Here is a 20,705-nt window from a genome sequence, read left to right as displayed (position 1 = left end):
GCGCACACTCCGCTGCAGAGTGTAAGTCTCATTCTAGAAACAACCCCGAGGCTGTGGCTAAGCCATGTCCCCGTTATATCCTTTCTTTCAGGAGTGCTAGTTCTGCAAGGTTCGCAGGAGAGCTTCTGTAAAGTTTGGAAGGTAGGAGACGAGATACTGGCAGAAGTAAAGCTGTGAGTACCGTGCATGAGTCGTGCTTCGGTAGCTCAGTTGGTAGAGCACTTGCCCGCGAACAGCAAAGGTCCCGAGTTCGAGTCTCGGTCGGGCACACAGTTTTCATCTGCCAGGAAGTTTCATATCAGCGCACACTCCGCTGTAGAGTGAAAGTCTCATTCAGGAAACATCCCCCAGGCTGTGGCTAAGCCATGTCTCCGCTATATCCTTTCTTTCAGGAGTGCTACATCTGCAAGTTTCGCAGGAGAGCTTCTGTAAAGTTTGGAAGGTAGGAGACGAGATACTGGCAGAAGTAAAGCCGTGAGTACAGTGCGTGAGTCGTGCTTGGGTAGCTCAGTTGGTAGAGCACTTGCCTGCGAAAGGCAAAGGTCCCGATTTCGAGTCTCAATCGGGCACACAGTTTTCATCTGCCAGGAAGTTTCATATCAGCGCACACTCCGCTGTAGAGTGAAAGTCTCATTCAGGAAACATCCCCCAGGCTGTGGCTAAGCCATGTCTCCGCTATATCCTTTCTTTCAGGAGTGCTACATCTGCAAGTTTCGCAGGAGAGCTTCTGTAAAGTTTGGAAGGTACAAGACGAGATACTGGCAGAAGTAAAGCCGTGAGTACCGGGCGTGAGTCGTGCTTGGGTAGCTCAGTTGGTAGAGCACTTGCCCGCGAACGGCAAAGGTCCCGAGTTCGAGTCTCGGTCGGGCACACAGTTTTCATCTGCCAGGAAGTTTCATATCAGGGCACACTCCGCTGTAGAGTGAAAGTCTCATTCAGGAAACATCCCCCAGGCTGTGGCTAAGCCATGTCTCCGCTATATCCTTTCTTTCAGGAGTGCTACATCTGCAAGTTTCGCAGGAGAGCTCCTGTAAAGTTTGGAAGGTACGAGACGAGATACTGGCAGAAGTAAAGCTGTGAGTACCGGGCGTGAGCCGTGCTTCGGTAGCTCAGTTGGTAGAGCACTTGCCCGTGAAAGGCAAAGGTCCCGAGTTCGAGTCTCGGTCGGGCACACAGTTTTCGTCTGCCAGGATGTTTTTATATCAGCGCACACTCCGCTGCAGAGTGAAAGTCTCATTCTGGAAACATCCCCCAGGCTATGGCTAAGGCATGTCTCCGCTATATCCTCTCTTTCATGAGTGCTAGTTCTGCAAGGTTCGCAGGAGAGCTTCTGTAAAGTTTGGAAGGTAGGAGACGAGATACTGGCAGAAGAAAAGTTGTGAATATCGGGCGTGAGTCGAGCTTCGGTAGCTCAGTTGGTAGAGCACTTGCCCGCGAAAGGCAAAGGTCCCGAGTTCGAGTCTCGGTCGGGCACACAGTTTTCATCTGCCAGGAAGTTTCATATCAGCGCACACTCCGCTGCAGAGTGAAAGTCTCATTCTGGAAACACCCCCCAGGCTGTGGCTAAGCCATGTCTCCGCTATATCCTTTCTTTCAGGAGTGCTAGTTCTGCAAGGTTCGCAGGAGACCTTCAGTAAAGTTTGGAAGGTAGGAGACGAGATACTGGCAGAAGTAATGCTGTGAGTACCGGGCGTGAGTCGTGCTTCGGTAGCTCAGTTGGTAGAGCACTTGCCCGCGAAAGGCAAAGGTCCCGAGTTCGAGTCTCGGTCGGGCACACGGTTTTCATCTGCCAGTAAGTTTCATATCAGCGCACACTCCGCTGCAGAGTGAAAGTCTCATTCTGGAAACATCCCCGAGGCTGTGGCTAAGCCATGTCTCCGCTATATCCTTTCTTTCAGGAGTGCTAGTTCTGCAAGGTTCGCAGGAGAGCTTCTGTAAAGTTTGGAAGGTAGGAGACCAGATACTGGCAGAAGTAAAGCTGTGAGTACCGTGCGTGAGTCGTGCTTCGGTAGCTCAGTTGGTAGAGCACTTGCCCGCGAAAGGCTAAGGTCCCGAGTTCGAGTCTCGGTCGGGCACACAGTTTTCATTTGCCAGGAAGTTTCATATCAGCGCACACTCCGCTGCAGAGTGAAAGTCTCATTCTGGAAACAACCCCGAGGCTGTGGCTAAGCCATGTCTCCGCTTTATCCTTTCTTTCAGGAGTGCTAGTTCTGCAACGTTCGCAGGAGAGCTTCTGTAAAGTTTGGAAGGTAGGAGACGAGATACTGGCAGAAGTAAAGCTGTGAGTACCGTGCGTGAGTCGTGCTTCGGTAGCTCAGTTGGTAGAGCTCTTGCCCGCAAACAGCAAAGGTCCCGAGTTCGAGTCTCGGTCGGGCACACAGTTTTCATCTGCCAGGAAGTTTCATATCAGCGCACACTCCGCTGCAGAGTGAAAGTGTCATTCAGGAAACATCCCCCAGGCTGTGGCTAAGCCATGTCTCCGCTATATCCTTTCTTTCAGGAGTGCTAGATCTGCCAGGTTCGCAGGAGAGCTTCTGTGAAGTATGGAAGGTAGGAGACGAGATACTGGTAGAAGTAAAGCTGTGAGTACCAGGCGTGTGTCGTGCTTCGGTAGCTCAGTTGGTAGAGCACTTGCCCGCGAAAGGCAAAGGTCCCGAGTTCGAGTCTCTGTCGGGCACACTGTTTTCATCTGTCAGGAAGTTTCATATCAGCGCACACTCCGCTGCAGAGTGAAAGTCTCATTCTGGAAACATCCCCCAGGCTGTGGCTAAGCCATGTCTCCGCTATATCCTTTCTTTCAGGAGTGCTAGTTCTGCAAGGTTCGCCGGAGAGCTTCTGTAAAGTTTGGAAGGTAAGAGACGAGATACTTGCAGAAGTAAAGCTGTGAGTACCGGGCGTGAGTCGTGGTTGGGTAGCACAGTTATTAGTGCACTTGCCCGCGAGAGGCAAAGGTCCCGAGTTCGAGTCCCGTTCGGGCACACAGTTTTCATCTGCCAGGAAGTTTCATATCAGCGCACACTCCGCTGCAGAGTGAAAGTCTCATTCTGGAAACATCCCCCAGGCTGAGGCTAAGCCATGTCTCCGCTAGATAATTCTTTCAGGAGTGCTAGTTCTGCAAGTTTCGCAGGAGAGCTTCTGTAAAGTTTGGAAGGTAGGAGACGAGATACTGGCAGAAGTAAAGCTGTGAGTACCAGGCGTGTGTCGTGCTTCGGTAGGTCAGTTGGTAGAGCACTTGCCCGCGAAAGGCAAAGGTCCCGAGTTCGAGTCTCGGTCGGGCACACAGTTTTCATCTGCCAGGAAGTTTCATATCAGCGCACATTCCGCTGCAGAGTGATAGTCTCCATCTGGAAACATCCCCCAGGCTGTGGCTAAGCCATGTCTCGGCTATATCTTTTCTTTCAGGAGTGCTAGTTCTGCAAGGTTCTTAGGAGAGCTTCTGTAAAGTTTGGAAGGAAGGAGACGAGATACTGGCAGAAGTAAAGCTGTGTGTACCGGGCGTGAGTCGTGCTTCGGTAGCTCAGTTGGTAGAGGACTTGCCCGCGAAAGGCAAAGGTCCCGAATTCGAGTCTCGGTCGGGCACACAGTTTTCATCTGCCAGGAAGTTTCATATCAGCGCACACTCCGCTGCAGAGTGAAAGTCTCATTGTGGAAACATCCCCCAGGCTGTGGCTAAGCCATGTCTCCGCTATATCCTTTCCTTCAGGAGTGCTAGTTCTGCAAGGTTCTCAGGAGAGCTTCTGTGAAGTTTGGAAGGTAGGAGACGAGATACTGGCAGAAGAAAAGCTGTGAGTACCGGGCGTGAGTCGTGCTTCGGTAGCTCAGTTGGTAGAGCACTTGGCCGCGAAAGGCAAAGGTCCCGAGTTCAAGTCTCGGTCGGGCACACAGGTTTTATCTGCCAGGTAGTTTCATATAAGCGCACACTCCGCTACAGAGTGAAAGTCTCATTCTGGAAACATCCCCCAGGCTGTGGCTAAGCCATGTCTCCGCTATATCCTTTCTTTCAGAAGTGCTAGTTCTGCAAGGTTCGCAGGAGAGCTTCTGTAAAGTTTGTAAGGTAGGAGACGAGATACTGGCAGAAGTAAAGCTGTGAGTACCGGGCGTGAGTCGTGCTTCGGTAGCTCAGTTGGTAGAGCACTTGCCCGCGAAAGGCAAAGGTCCCGAGTTCGAGTCTCGGTCGGGCACACAGTTTTCATCTGCCAGGATGTTTCATATCAGCGCACACTCCGCTGCAGTGTGAAAGTCTCATTCTGGAAACATCCCCCAGGCTGTGGCTAAGCCATGTCTCCGCTATATCCTTTCTTTCAGGAGTGCTAGTTCTGCAAGGTTCGCAGGAGAGCTTCTGTAAAGTTTGGAAGGTAGGAGACGAGATACTGGCAGAAGTAAAGCTGAGAGTACCGGGCGTGAGTCGTGCTTCGGTGGCTCAGATGGTATTGCACTTGCCCGTGAAAGGCAAAGGTTCCGAGTTCGAGTCTCGGTCGGGCACACTGTTTTCATCTGCCAGGAAGTTTCATATCAGCGCACACTCCGCTGCAGAGTGAAAGTCTCATTCTGGAAACATCCCCCAAGCTGTGGCTAAGCCATGTCTCCGCTATATCCTTTCTTTCAGGAGTGCTAGTTCTGCAAGGTTCGCAGGAGAGCTTCTGTAAAGTTTGGAAGGTATGAGACGAGATACTGGCAGAAGTAAAGCTGTGAGTACCGGGCGTGAGTCGTGCTTCGGTAGCTCAGTTGGTAGAGCACTTGCCCGCGAAAGGCAAAGGTCCCGAGTTCGAGTCTCGGTCGGGCACACAGTTTTCATCTGCCAGGAAGTTTCCTATCAGCGCACACTCCGCTGAAGAGTGAAAGTCCCATTCTGGAAACATCCCCGAGGCTGTGGCTAAGCCATGTCTCCGCTATATCCTTTGTTTCAGGAGTGCTAGTTCTGCAAGGTTCGCAGGAGAGCTTCTGTAAAGTTTGGAAGGTAGGAGACGAGATACTGGCAGAAGTAAAGCTGTGAGTGTCGGGCGTGAGTCGTGCTTCGGTAGCTCAGTTGGTAGAGCACTTGCCCGCGAAAGGCAAAGGTCCCGAGTTCAAGTCTCGGTCGGGCACACACTTTTCATCTGCCAGGAAGTTTCATATCGGCGCACACTCCGCTGCAGAGTGAAAGTCTCAATCTGGAAACATCCCCCAGGCTGTGGCTAAGCCATGTCTCCGCTATATCCTTTCTTTCAGGAGTGCTAGTTCTGCAAGGTTCGCAGGAGAGCTTCAGTAAAGTTTGGAAGGTAGGAGACGAGATACTGGCAGAAGTAAAGCTGTGAGTACCGTGCGTGAGTCGTGCTTCGGTAGCTCAGTTGGTAGAGCACTTGCCCGCGGAAGGCAAAGGTCCCGAGTTCGAGTATCGGTCGGGCACACAGTTTTCATCTGCCAGGAAGTTTCATATCAGCACACACTCCGCTGCAGAGTGAAAGTCTCATTCTGGAAACATCCCCCAGGCTGTGGCTAAGCCAAGTCTCCGCTATATCCTTTCTTTCAGGAGTGCTAGTTTTGCAAGGTTCGCAGGAGAGCTTCTGTAAAGTTTGGAAGGTAGGAGATGAGATACTGGTAGAAGTAAAGCTGTGAGTACCGGGCGTGAGTCGTGCTTCGGTAGCTCAGTTGGTGGAGCACTTGCCCGCGAAAGGCAAAGGTCCCGAGTTCGAGTCTCGGTCGGGCACACAGTTTTCATCTGCCAGGAAGTTTCATATCAGCGCACACTCCGCTGCAGAGTGAAAGTCTCATTCTGGAAACATTCCCCAGGCTGTGGCTAAGCCATGTCTCGGCTATATCCTTTCTTTCAGGAGTGTTAGTTCTGCAAGGTTCGCAGGAGAGCTTCTGTAAAGTTTGGAAGGTAGGAGACGAGATACTGGCAGAAGTATAGCTGTGAGTACCATGCGTGAGTCGTGCTTGAGTAGCTCAGTTGATAGAGCACTTGCCCGCAAAAGGCAAAGGTCCCGAGTTCGAGTCTCGGTCGGGCACACAGTTTTCATCTACCAGGAAGTTTCATATCAGCGCACACTCCGCTGCAGAGTGAAAGTCTCATTCTGGAAACATCCCCCAAGCTGTGGCTAAGCCATGTCTCTGCTATATCCTTTCTTTCAGGAGTGCTAGTTCTGCAAGGTTCGCAGGAGAGCTTCTGTAAAGTTTGGAAGGTAGGAGACGAGATACTGGCAGAAGTAAAGCTGTGAGTACTGGGCGTGAGTTGTGCTTCGGTAACTCAGTTGGTAGAGCACTTGCCCGCGAAAGGCAAAGGTCCCGAGTTCGAGTCTCGGTCGGGCACACAGTTTTCATCTGCCAGGAAGTTTCATATGAGCACACACTCCGCTGCAGAGTGAAAGTCTCATTCTGGAAACATCCCCCAGGCTGTGGCTAAGGCATGTCTCCGCTATATCCTTTCTTTCAGGAGTGCTAGTTCTGCAAGGTTCGCAGGAGAGCTTCTTCAAAATTTGGAAGGTAGGAGACGAGATACTGGCAGAAGTAAAGCTGTGAGTACCGTGCGTGGGTCGTGCTTCGGTAGCTCAGTTGGTAGAGCACTTGCCCACGAAAGGCAAAAGTCCCGAGTTCGAGTCTCGGTCGGGCACACAGTTTTCATCTGCCAGGAAGTTTCATATCAGCGCACACTCCGCTGCAGAGTGAAAGTCTCATTCTGGAAACATCCCCCAGGCTGTGGCTATGCCATGTCTCCGCTATATCCTTTCTTTGAGGAGTGCTAGTTCTGCAAGGTTCGCAGGAGAGCTTCTGTAAAGTTTGGAAGGTAGGAGACGAGATACTGGCAGAAGTAAAGCTGTGAGTACCGTGCGTGAGTCGTGCTTGGGTAGCTCAGTTGGTAGAGCACTTGCCCGCGAAAGGCAAAGGTCCCGAGTTCGAGTCTCGGTCGGGCACACAGTTTTCATCTGCCAGGAAGTTTCATATCAGCGCACACTCCGCTGCAGAGTGAAAGTCTCATTCTGGGAACATCCCCCAGGCTGTGGCTAAGCCATGTCTCCGCTATATCCTTTCTTTCAGGAGTGCTAGTTCTGCAAGGTTCGCAGGAGAGCTTCTGTAAAGTTTGGAAGGTAGGAGGCGAGATACAGGCAGAAGTAAAGCTGTGAGTACCGCGCGTGAGTCGTGTTTCGGTAGCTCAGTCTGTAGAGCACTTGCCCGCGGAAGGCAAAGGTCCCGAGTTCGAGTCTCGGTCGGGCACACAGTTTCCATCTGCCAGGAAGTTTCATATCAGCACACACTCCGCTGCAGAGTGAAAGTCTCATTCTGGAAACATCCCCCAGGCTGTGGCTAAGCCATGTCTCCGCTATATCCTTTCTTTCAGGAGTGCTAGTTTTGCAAGGTTCGCAGGAGAGCTTCTGTAAAGTTTGGAAGGTAGGAGATGAGATACTGGTAGAAGTAAAGCTGTGAGTACCGGGCGTGAGTCGTGCTTCGGTAGCTCAGTTGGTGGAGCACTTGCCTGCGAAAGGCAAAGGTCCCGAGTTCGAGTCTCGGTCGGGCACACAGTTTTCATCTGCCAGGAAGTTTCATATCAGCGCACACTCCGCTGCAGAGTGAAAGTCTCATTCTGGAAACATTCCCCAGGCTGTGGCTAAGCCATGTCTCGGCTATATCCTTTCTTTTAAGGAGTGCTAGTTCTGCAAGGTTCGCAGGAGAGCTTCTGTAAAGTTTGGAAGGTAGGAGACGAGATACTGGCAGAAGTAAAGCTGTGAGTACCGGGCGTGAGTCGTGCTTGAGTAGCTCAGTTGGTAGAGCACTTGCCCGTAAAAGGCAAAGGTCCCGAGTTCGAGTCTCGGTCGGGCACACAGTTTTCATCTACCAGGAAGTTTCATATCAGCGCACACTCCGCTGCAGAGTGAAAGTCTCTTTCTGGAAACATCCCCCAGGCTGTGGCTAAGCCATGTCTCCGCCATATCCTTTCTTTCAGGAGTGCTAGTTCTGCAAGGTTCGCAGGAGAGCTTCTGTAAAGTTTGGAAGGTAGGAGACGAGATACTGGCAGAAGTAAAGCTGTGAGTACCGGGCGTGAGTTGTGCTTCGGTAGCTCAGTTGGTAGAGCACTTGCCCGCGAAAGGAAAAGGTCCCGAGTTCGAGTCTCGGTCGGGCACACAGTTTTCATCTGCCAGGAAGTTTCATATCAGCACACACTCCGCTGCAGAGTGAAAGTCTCATTCTGGAAACATCCCCCAGGCTGTGGCTAAGGCATGTCTCCGCTATATCCTTTCTTTCAGGAGTGCTAGTTCTGCATGGTTCTTAGGAGAGCTTCTGTAAAGTTTGGAAGGTAGGAGACGAGATACTGGCAGAGGTAAAGCTGTGAGTACCGGGCGTGAGTCGTGCTTGGGTAGCTCAGTTGGTAGAGCACTTGCCCGCGAAAGGCAAAGGTCCCGAGTTCGAGTCTCGGTCGGGCACACAGTTTTCATCTGCCAGGAAGTTTCATATCAGCGCACACTCCGCTGCAGAGTGAAAGTCTCATTCTGGAAACATCCCCGAGGCTGTGGCTAAGCCATGTCTCCGCTATATCCTTTCTTTCAGGAGTGCTAGTTCTGCAAGGTTCGCAGGAGAGCTTCTGTAAAGTTTGGAAGGTAGGAGACGAGATACTGGCAGAAGTAAAGCTGTGAGTACCGGGCGTGAGTCGTGCTTCGGTAGCTCAGTTGGTAGAGCACTTGCCCGCGAAAGGCAAAGGTCCCGAGTTCGAGTCTCGGTCGGGCACACAGTTTTCATCTGCCAGGAAGTTTCATATCAGCGCACACTCCGCTGCAGAGTGAAAGTCTCATTCTGGAAACATCCCCCAGGCTGTGGCTAAGCCATGTCTCCGCTATATCCTTTCTTTCAGGAGTGCTAGTTCTGCAAGGTTCGCAGGAGAGCTTCTGTAAAGTTTGGAAGGTAGGAGACGAGATACTGGCAGAAGTAAAGCTATGAGTACCGGGCGTGAGTCGTGCTTAGGTAGCTCAGTTGGTAGAGCACTTGCCCGCGAAAGGCAAAGGTCCCGAGTTCGAGTCTCGGTCGGGCACACAGTTTTCATCTTCCAGGAAGTTTCATATCAGCACACACTCCGCTGCAGAGTGAAAATCTCATTCTAGTGATAGGGTTATTTTTATCAGAATCAACAGAAAACCAACACCGACAACGGTAGTTCAAATATACATGCCAACGTCGCAAGCAGAAGCTAAATACATAGAGAAAGTGTATGAGGATATTGAAAGGGTAATACAGTATGTAAAGGGAGAGGAAAATCTATGCACTATGGAGGACTGGTGTGCAGTTGTAGGGGAAGGAGTGGAAGAAAAGGTTACAGGAGAATACGGGCCTGGAGCATGGAATAAGAGAGGAGAAAGATTCATTGAGTCCTGTAATAAACTTCAGCTAGTAATAGAGAATACTCTAGCGAATACACAAGAAGAGGAGGTACGGTACACTTGGAAACGACCGGGTGATGAGGGAAACAGTTGAACAGAAATGGACGTTCCTAAAAAGGGCAATAACAGAAGATGGGAAGGAAAACATAGGTACAAAGAAGGTAACTTCTAAGAAATAGTGGGTAACAGAAGAAACACTTCAATTGATCGATGAAAGGAGGAAATAGAAAAATGTTCCGGGAAACTCAGGAATACAGAAATACAAGTGCAGAGAAGCTAAGGCGAAATTCCTGCATGAAAAAGTGCAGAAATCGGAAAAGAACCGATAGCCGGAAGGACAGACTCAGCATACAGGAAAGTCTAAACAACCTTTGGTGACATTAAAAGCAACGGAGATAACATTAAGAGTGCAACGAGAATTCCACTGTTAAATGCAAATAGTTCAAATGGCTCTGAGCACTATGGGACTGGACTTAACATCTCAGGTCATCAGTCCCTTAGAACTTAGAACTACTTAAACCTAACTAACTAAGAACATCAGACACATCCATGCCCGGAGCGGGATTCGAACCTGCGACCCTAGCGGTCACGTGGTTCCAGACTGAAGCGCCGAGAACCGTGTTAAACGCAGACGAGAGAACAGATAGATGGAAGAATACATTGAAAGCCTGTATGTGGGGGAAGATTTGTCTGATGTGATAGAAGAAAAACAGGAATCGATTTAGAAGAGATAGGGGACCTGGTATTAGAATCAGCTTTGAGGGACTTAAGATCAAATAAGGCAGAAGGGATAGATAACCTACCATCAGAATTTCTAAAATCGTTGGGGAAAGTGGCAACAAAACGACTATTCACGTTGGTAGGTAGAATGTATGAGTCTGGCACATACCACCTAACTTTCGGAAAAGCGTCATCCACACAATTCCGAACACAGCAAGAGCTGACAAGTGCGAGAATTATCGCACAATCAGCTTAACAGCTCATGCATCCAAGGTGCTGACAAGAATAATATACAGAAGAATGGAAAAGAAAACTGAGGATGCGCTAGATGACGATCAGTTTGGGTTTAGGAAAAGTAAAGAGACTAGAGAGGCAATTCTGACGTTGCGGTTAATAATGGAAGCAAGACGAAAGAAAAATCAAGACACGGTCACAGGATTTGTCGACCTGGAAAAATCGGTCGATGCTGTAAAATGGGAAAAGATGCTCGAAATTCTGAGAAAAATAGGGGCAAGCTATAGAGAGAGACGGCTTGTATACAATACGTACGATAGCCAAGAGAGAATAATAAGAGTGGATGACCAAGAACGAAGTGCTTGTATTCAAAAGGGTGTAAGACAAGGATATAGTCTTTCACCCCAACTGTTCAATCTGTACATGGAGGAAGCAATGATGGAAATAAAATAAAAGTTCAGGAGTGGAATTAAAATTCAATGTGAAAGGATATCAATGATAGGATTCGCTTATGATATTGTTATCCTGAGTGAAAGTGAAGTATTACATGATATGCTGTATGGAAAAAACCGTACAGAGTATGGAATGAAAGTGAATCGAAGAAAGGCGAAGGTAATGAGAAGTAGTAGTAATGAGAACAGAGAGAAACTTAACATCAGGATCAATGGTCACGAAGTAGATGATGTTAAGGAATTCTGTTACCTAGACAGTAAAATAACGAATGACGGACGGAGCAAGGGTGAGATCTTAAGAAGACTAGTAAACGTCAAAGAGAACATTCCTGGCCAAGAGAAGTCTACTAATATCAAATATCAGCCTTAATTTGAGGAAGAAATTTCTGAGACTGTGCGCCTGTAGTACAGCATTGTATGGAAGTGAAACATGGACTGTGGGAAACGGGAACAGAAGAGAATTGAAGCATTTGAGATGTGGTGCTACAGACCAATGTTGAAAATTAGGTGGACTGGTAAAGTAAGGATTGAGAAGGTTCTGTGCAGAAATGGAGAGGAAAGGAATATGTGGGAAACACTGATAAGGAGAAGGGACAGGATGATAGGACATCTGTTAAGACGTGAGGGAATGACTTCAATGCTACCAGAGGGAGCTACATAAGGCAAGAACTGTAGAGGAAGACAGAGGTTGGAATATATCCAGGAAATAATAGAGGAGTTAGGTTGCAAGTGTTACTCTGAGATGAAGGGGTTGGCACAGGAGAGGAATTCAACCAATCAGAAGACTGATGACAAAAAAAAGTACGGCACCCGCCACTCCTGACTACAAACAGTTCACATAGGAATGCAAGGTGAGAGACGCCCTGAAACAAACGTGAGCTACCTGTTGCTCAGCATGTTTTCTTGTGTGGAGTACTGACGATGGCGAAAGCTGAAACAGCCTGTGACTTCGTGTGGCGTATGGTGCAATGCATGTGCGACAAAAAGTTAAAGCTTCTCTATGAATCGGTGAATCATGGAGGCGGGTTTCACTTTAAAGAAAATCACTTTTGACAAATCAAACTCTGACCATCGAGCAAAAGACAGCATGACATACGAAGACTCTAACAATTACAAAATTCTCTGATTACAAAAATTACAAATATACCTTTATAATTCCTCCAAAATCTCCTCCATCAGTAAAAATGACGAGGAAGTACTAAATGAATTTCTATCTCCGTTATACAGTATTCCGAGTAGCTTCTCCCAGATTCACATTAACAGATCTCATTCGCTGAAAAACTGAGCTGCTCGCTACTACGCCTCAAATAAGAATGTCCTAGCGCTGCTCAACAGACTGGCCAGCGACTCAACCACAGAGAACTTATTCACTACTCCTGCAGTGCGTTCATTCATCTTTCTCCCAGTGCAGTAAATACAATTATAATGTACAACAGCAGAAAACATAAGAACCTTACCACTGTGTTTGGTGTAAGTGATTCTACCTCCGTGTCTTCTGGTCTGATCTAAAGTTTACTGCTATCCGTCTCCAACGCCGCATACATCTCTTAACAAATCTGGATGGACGCAGGTTCAATTGTGAATAAGATTTCATCTTGCATTTGGTTCGCTTTTTTATTACCTATTTCATTGTGCACTGTATTTTGATCGACTAATTTCTGATTTGCTTGCGTTCATTAGCTGATAACTATGGTCTATGTTTTCATTATATACTACATCTTGTGACGTATCCATGTATAACATTTTCGGTCTCTACTGGATTGGTTTCTAATTTGTTAATAGTTATTACCTGAAAACTCCACTCTAGGTTCGAAGATCTTGGCTAATAATTAGGCGTTGTTTCACTACTCTCAAAACTTTTCCTATTTCCTAGCTACTCAGCAAAATCCACTGCCTATTCCTGAATAAGCTCATCATTTCCATTAGAGTCCACATGCACCTTTTTATTCTTCTTCTTAATACACTCTTTAATCTCGTAAATGACGTTGTTCTCTTCCTACATATTAATAACTTTCTCTTCCTGTCCTTTATTACTCTCTTCCTGACATCGATTACACTGCTTAATCAGTCTTTCACTAGTAACTACCCAAGTATTTGTTGTAGTGACCGGTTCTCCTAAATCCTAGATGCTAGAATTCTGGTGGCAGGAATTCTTTTTTCGTGATATTTGGCTGGAAAAATGTGTATAACTGCTGTTCAGCAGGCATCGCTGCAATATCACGGACTGAAACTCAAACCTCTCCACAGTGTCACTTTGACTGAAGGGGTGTGCCACTGTTGTTGGTTACTGGTCCTTTCGATGGAACCGACAAATTCGATGGGCCCATTGGTCCTACAAGACAATACAAAAAGAGGAACTAAACTAAATTCGGACAATATTATCCCATACTCCATTGATTTCACTGTACTAGTTTTCTATTAAGGGGCTCCGGAACGCCCTATACTTGCAATGTTAAAATAACGCTTATACGAGTAAATTACATCTTTCCTCACAAAGTATTTGAGGTAGGAAGTTGAACATTTTACAGATTATTTATTGGAATATGGGCTACAACTTAACACAGGGATTTTACAAAATTTTAGTTCAGTTATTAAAGATGATTTTTTTTTCAATTGTAATGAAAATTCACACCTTTTTTGCAATTTTTTATTTATATATTCAAAAATATACAGTTTTTTTGGAAAAAGGCTGTGTTAAATTATGCAGAAGGTACCGTGTAACATTTACTGAAAGTTTGAAACAAATATGTTTGGAAGATCCTTAGAAAACATGTAATTAGTATGAGAAAATAAAAGTTTTGGGAATCGAGCGACAAAGATTGGATTAACTTTTTAGTGCATTCCAGGTCCATAGGATGGATTATCTTCATCCTCTGCAAACTCCTCATCCAGCTTCCTCTTGTTCCTCCTCCTGTTTACTCTCGCTTGTATTTCTAGACTCTTTACAGCCCTGTCTGCAGCCCGAAGGTGTTCCTTGTCTAAAGCAAGCATCGCTCGTTGTTGTGTTCATAGATTTTGCTACCATTTTCTTCAGTTGCAGTTACTGCAACACTGTTCCAAAAGGTGGTCATGTATGAACACTTATCACATTTCAGTTGTATTTCACTAGCAAGTCCTACGTGCTTTATTATGGATAGTTCCAGACCAACTTCACTACAATGAATACATCTTACACAGTTTGAAAAAATTCCTTTGAGAACCGACATATCAAATATTTCATTCACATCCGATTCGCCCATAAAACATTCATAGTTTTCACTCATTGAACCAAGCTTCTTCTGTGAAGTATTTTCTTTCCCACTTTGACTGCTATGGGCAGGTGTACTTGAGAGGTTAGGTTCACTCACTTGGTTATCGTCTTTATTGTTTACAGTAATAACACATACCTTTGGCTTTCCAACATTTCTCCTTTTCTTAAAAGCCTTCAGAGGATTTCTAATAACTTTACTTTTACTCATTATTATACTTCAACAAAACAGAGACTCAAGAAACAGAATTAATTACGAATATTTTCGAGATAACGATAGAGTAAATAAACATGAAACAATCGACAATCACACCAGCGATATATATTGAACCATCACAGGTTAGCCACAACACATACTTTATCTCACATCACTAAAATGTACCTGATGAACACGGACGTTAATAATAACACCATTTGACAGCAGTTTAACAGCGCCACAGTGGGTCACGCCCATGTAGAACACAATTAAAAAAAAAATTTAAAAATAGTTGTAGTCTTCGGAATTGAATAAATTATATATCTATTAAAAGATTATAGTCTGCAGATTCAGAAAACGCAAAAAAGTAAAAATTGAACTTTTCATGATTTTGAGCCTTTCCGGAGCCCCTTAAACAATTAAGTGGACGAAAAGTGTTCCTACAATATGAGTAAAGCAGATTTACAAGTCAAAAATCTATTAAACAGGGCCCCCTAAAACTTGAGTTTGCCACTCTGGAGAAAGTCTAGGACACTGTTTTGGGCAGCAGTTAAGGGTGCACTCTGTACCTTAGGACGGTGCCGCAGTCTTGTCTTTGCTGTATGCATTTTCCCCTTTTTTTGTTGCTTATAAAACAGTTCCCGTTGTCAACCTCAAATCTCTCGAGCTCCTGGGTGTTCTGCACTATCAGTTTCGCGCCCTTAAGATAGATGCCAACGTAAGGCTCGTAAGTAAACACCATCATACGATCCGAATAGCTCTAATGCGGACTTATGCTAATCTATACTGTGTTTTACTGCAACTAACGATTAGGCCGTAAATTGAGCCGTGGCAAGCTCATGCTATGCGTTGGATTAACATTGCGATTCTGTGTTTAGTCTCCCATGGTTATCGCTATTATGCTGTTATCCTCTCCTTGCGCAGGTGGAAGCAGCGGTGTGTATCGATATTCGCACCTCCGACTATCTTTGACGTGGCGCTTATAGTTTCCGGCTGGGCGGTGTGCGAGGAGTCGGTCGGTTGGCGTGGAGCAGTGAGGAATCCTCGGCGGGGCGTAGTTTGGCCGGGGCCCGCTGGCGGTCTCTACGCGGTGTCGGAGTGTGTGGCGCTGTTACCATTGCTACCAGGTCCGTGGCTCACCGACCCTGGACGCGAAAGTTGAGTTTAAATTCAACCCACCAGCAAGTCAAGACTGTTCACATTGAGTCGTTTGTAGTTCGTTGTCGGCTGTTGGGATATTCCCATGAGCAACAACGTGGTTTTCAAGTTGGAAACTTCTAGCCACACTCCGGTGGAGTTTCACTGTATTTGGTTATTTGAATTGAAGTGCACCAACGGAATCTTCTGCCGTGTAGCCGTTAACGTTCCGGTTAGCTGCCCTGGCCGTTGACGTAAACTCGAGGCAGTGTAGTATCCTCATCGTGTTGTTGCTGTCCAGCACAGTGTGTAGTTTGACAGCTCCATGTATGATTGGTTGTGGGCGCCAATATCTTCATCATTGTTCCCTTGAACTCCATGTTGTGCCCTGGTCGAGTGAAGTGGAAGTTACTGTATATTGTTATCTTGTCGGTTAGGTTGACGTCAGATCGTGAATGGTTGGCCCGACTGCCTGACTCACCTAAGCGAGCGTTAGTGTTTGAATTACAGGCTGACCCTCGAACATCTGAGCGCGTTTGTTTGTACTGTCATTTTTTTTTAATTTGTTCTCGCTGTTTGTACTTGTATAGCTTCTAGCCGATTTTCGTTTTAAATTATTGTTTTTAGGCCTTCAGCCTAGTTTAAAGTACTGTTTCACGTAAGGCCTTCGGTACTTAAAAAAAATCAATGTTTTGGAGTTTTAAGTGTTAGGCCCTCAGCCGATTTGAATTTAACTTGTTTACTGTAGCCTAACTAAAGAACTGTTTTAAGATAAGACTTGCATTTTAAATTTCTGATTATGCTTTCGTTTTAAGTTATTGGCCTTCAGCCGTTTTTAAATTAAAGTGGCTTTCAGCCGGGAATTAAGTCCCAAAGATTAAAGCTGTGTATTAAAAATGTTTTTGGGGCTCATGTAACGTTTGATCAAATAATAAAGTTGTGTGTTCGAGTGTAACTGACAGCCCCTTATTTTGGCCCCTTTGCACAATTTATATACCATCTGCCCTGTCCTGGGGGTTAAGCAGGGTGCCTCCTAAATCAATTGATTCCCTTCAAAAACCGAATTGAGTTATATTCAGCTCTGCACTTGAATGTTTAACGATTGTACATCTTTTGCAAAACAGAAGCACTTTTAGAGGTATCTTCCAGAGACGAAAGGAAGTCGTTGATGTACACTGCAAAATATAATACCCATGCAGTGCCAAGTAACTATGCAGTTCATAATTTTCCGTATTAAAGCCATGGAAATTATGAGATGCTGGAAGTGATCCCCTTCAACTTGAAGACACAGTTGCACACGTTTCTGCGTGTTCTTGAAGATGCTGTACAGAATACCGGGAGTGATGTTCAGAATGTGACGTGTCAGTGGAGCCTGGAGTTCTTGTATGGTGTACAGATTGCCTTCATAGGCCTTTCCCTTCAACATACCCCATACAAAGTAATCCGGTGAAGCGAAGTCGGGCGAACGCTGAAGCCAGGGCCCTCGAGAGATGATGCGGTCACCGAAGATCTCCTTTAAAAAGTTCATCGTCATGGTGGCGCTAAGTGCAGTCGCCCATCCTGTTGGAACCAAGCATTCCCAATTTCATCCTCATTCAGTTCACCTTGGAAGGGCTCCATAATGCAGGTGCAGTACCGTTCTGAATTTATGATGTCTTGAAAGAAGATAGGCCCAATGATGCGTTTACGAGTCACGGCGCACCAAACACAAAACTTTTGATCATGCAGTGGACACACCTTAAATTCATACGGATTCTGCGTAGTAAACACACGACTATTCTGGCTATTCACGTAATCGGAGAGGTGAAGCCATGCCTCATCCGTGAAAAACATAGTGTCAAGAATCCCCTTACAATTGTCCTGCAGGAGGACAGAAAGCAGTTGCAAAAGTTTACACGCGCTGGGCGATAGGTGTCCCTCAGTTCATGCACGACCGATATTTTGTACGGATACATGGTCAGTGACTTCCAGAGAATCTTGCGAGCGGAATCCACGGAAACGTGGGCGTACTGGGCTAGTTGTCTAACCGATTGCTTGTGACTTTGCAGCATCAACTACTGCACCTCCGCCACCTTCTCGTCGGATATGGATGTGGATGTCCTGCCTGATTTCGGACCATTATGAACGCTTCTGGTCTTTTGAAACTTGGTGATGAGGTTCGGTGCAGCATTGCGGTTAGGCATTTTCACTCCTGCGAACTTTTCTGCAAATACAGCTTCTACTGCTGAGGCATACTTGTCTCCATTGAGGAACACGTGCACCACCAGAAACACACTGTTCAGGCGCCAGCATGATGACCTGGACCACAATGATGTCACACGAGACGTGTTACTCGTATTTGAGACTCTTAACGTAATACTGTTGAGATTATACCAAAATCTAGTGATTGTCTTCCATGGTCTGCACTCTCAAAAGCCTTGGTTAAGTCACGGAAGAAGTGTATCGGCCCTAATCGTGTTTCAACATTTCCCACTCTCCAGAAAAAGGAAGAAAGACATCGTCTGCCTCCTTAAACCAATTACTAAAAGTAGACGGTTTTTCTGTATCATGTGAAATGTGGTAATGGTAGTGACACACCAAAATCACAATAGCAGTCCGTTGTAGTTGCTGCATATTTTATTACATTCAAAAGCATTATAAATTCACAATCATTATGATAAAGGAGACTGCCTTACAAGGCCGGATCACTTGGACAAATAACAAATTTCTTTACCCTGAACAAGACCCATAAAACTTGAAATTTGAATATGACTAGGTAAATATACTCAGGTAAAGCTTTACTTAAATAGTACAAATGTCCATACAATTCCCATCAGAACTCTCATTACTTCCAATCACCTGAGGAACAGATTCAGGGTAAGAAAACAAATCTTTTAAGGTTTGGCTAGCCAACTTTCCTAAACAAAGCTATATACAAATGACTAAAACAATTAAGGAGGTGCTTCACGTTTACTTACTCGGTTGATTAATCAAGAATATTCTTAGAATGACTACAACTAGAACATGACCATATGACAATACCCCTAAAATGACATTGTTTCAATATTGCGTGTGAATTAGCGATAGACGCGAGCAGACCAAGGATTCAGGTCAATAAGAGAGAGCCACGAGACAGGAAATGACATAGAAATGTACTCAGCTTTGCACTGCAACTGAACTTCAGGAGCTATAATTGTCCACCGGAAAGATGGAATCACGCAACAGTGACCACATAACCCAAGATGTAAAGGAGAGGACAGGGCCTTAAATATCTCTCTGCCCCTGTGGTGCTCTGCTCCCAATGTGCTCGCGTCGACCGCTACCAATTATCTGTAACACAACACACATCAACGGCAGACAGTATTCTGAGACACAAACTACACAATCTTATCTAGAGAACAGGTGATCAATACAACTGAATAGAAATAAACTAGCCTCCGTGAGTTACTTGGCCAGTGCCGGCCCTTAAACCTTGATTAATAAGTTCGCTAAAAATCATGCCCCAAAGTTAAGATTGACCAGAATTATCACGGGGCACATTTACACGCCAAACTACCAAACGAACTACAAGACAGAGTAGAGGACGTATCTCGGCGTGTCTTGAAACGCCACAGCCAGACTTACTCACTACTCGTTGCACTTCTAGCTACGTCTTTAACCACGCTTCATGTCGGTTGGTTGGGCGTAACCACACTTCCTCAACTGCCGTCAAGATAGTTAGTCACGACACCGAGGTAAGTGATCAACAATTAAAACAATTCCAAAGGCTTTTTAGTACACTGGCATATGCACTTAAGCCGCACCCAACCCACCGAAGCAACTCGGCGACTCTAATTCAGTCGGCCGGCGTGGCTTATAACAGACTCGAAGGAGCTTGTCCTTCCGACCTCTAGGTCAACCAAATCACCACGGGCGGTGGCTCTGCCCTCACGACTCAACACGCCGCGGCCGCTGGCCCCGCTCCTCCGTTGTCCGACTCGTCCTCCTGCCGCCCTGCCTACGTACACAGTCCCACGTGACTGTCGCTCACCGCTGATCCCGACACACCTCCCCAGCAGAGCGCACGCGCTGCCTTTAAATCCGCGCCGCCAAAGATGAGCAGAAGACAAGTAAGCATCGAAGTCGACTCAAAGATTAAAGTGACGATCGATAGAAACTGGCGCCAGAAACGCACCAGCTTATTATGCACAGATCCGTCTCATTGTTCCTGTTCTATACAGGGTGAACGTTAATCACACCGACAAACAAGATCCTAGGAGCATGTGTGCGGAAATGTATCATTGCCACGTGAGATGGTACTGACGGATGGAAGTCCCTGTGACCATGTGCCGTGTGTCCCTTGTTTGCTGTAGGCTATGTGATTGACGCAGCGTACTCTAAGCAGCAGAATGGTCTGGTGTTCATGCCGGGTACAGGCTGAGATGGTGTTCTTGTGCGGCCAGGCAGACAGAAGCGGTCGAGAGGCAGAACCCACGACCCGCTGCCTCGCTGCACGTTCGTCTCTCTGAAAGGACCCGCGATTACACAGAAGCTCAAACAGGACTTGAAACGTTGTTTGAAGTGCTTGGCGTCTGTAGGGGTACTTGATTCGGTATAGCCGTGCAGGTTCTCGACCGTTCCCATCTGGTTGGACATACGTAAACAGCCTCTCAGCTTGTTCCCGACACATTCTTCCGGTTGCAGTACGCTCCGTCACTCAAACAGCCTGCAATACACAAGGAACACACGACATGTGGTCAGAGGACCAGTCATGCGTCAGCGCCATCTATCGTGGCGACGAGGAATTTCCGGACACGTGTTCATCGGACCTTTCTTCCTCCATTTCCAGTCTGGAATCCGTCCCTGTAGTGCGTCGGTTATATTAATGGTTTTAAAAAACGCCCACAACAGTTAAAGGATTTTTAAAGAGAAGGTATGATAAGCTAACAATTTTGTTGTGCAATTACTGACACATGTGAAAACAAGGATTAAAGTATATGTTGAAGACAAATGTTATAAAATTGTCTGATTATAGGTATAAAAATGAAGAGATTCATTATATATGTATCATAAACTGGAGTAACGAGAGTATATGTGACTTCTTGGAAGGAATTATTACTCTTATTTTGTGGAGAAGGATAGTAATTAAAAATAGAGAGCGCAGAGTAAGAGTAGATGAAGATTGGTGACAGGTATTCTTCGTTGGTAAATAAAGAAAACGTTGTCGAAATCCGTATGAGAAATTACAACGTTTATTTCAGATACAATGAGAGTAGTGAGTGGAAGAGTTGTAGTGTCAATTGTGAAGTAGTTGTGTACATATATGAATGTAGCTTTGAAAATAAACATTATTTTTTGATTATTTCAATACATACATTCCTTGAAAAAGCTACTGAAAATCAGCGCGATTCATGGCA

The 20,705-nt window shown here is 46.2% G+C and overlaps 1 non-coding gene across 1 annotated transcript; it reads left to right on the top strand.

Annotated features, from left to right (window-relative positions):
• Positions 1–1,097: 1,097 nt before the first annotated feature.
• Trnas-uga (transfer RNA serine (anticodon UGA)) lies at positions 1,098–1,172 on the top strand. The gene has a single exon. It is a non-coding gene; the product is annotated as a tRNA-Ser (tRNA).
• Positions 1,173–20,705: the final 19,533 nt, after the last annotated feature.

This window comes from Schistocerca serialis, chromosome 9 (genome assembly GCF_023864345.2).
Source record: "Schistocerca serialis cubense isolate TAMUIC-IGC-003099 chromosome 9, iqSchSeri2.2, whole genome shotgun sequence".
Classification (NCBI taxonomy): Eukaryota; Metazoa; Arthropoda; class Insecta; order Orthoptera; family Acrididae; genus Schistocerca; species Schistocerca serialis.
The sequence above is the reverse complement of the archived record's forward strand: the minus strand, read 5'-3'. Positions and strand labels throughout refer to the sequence as shown.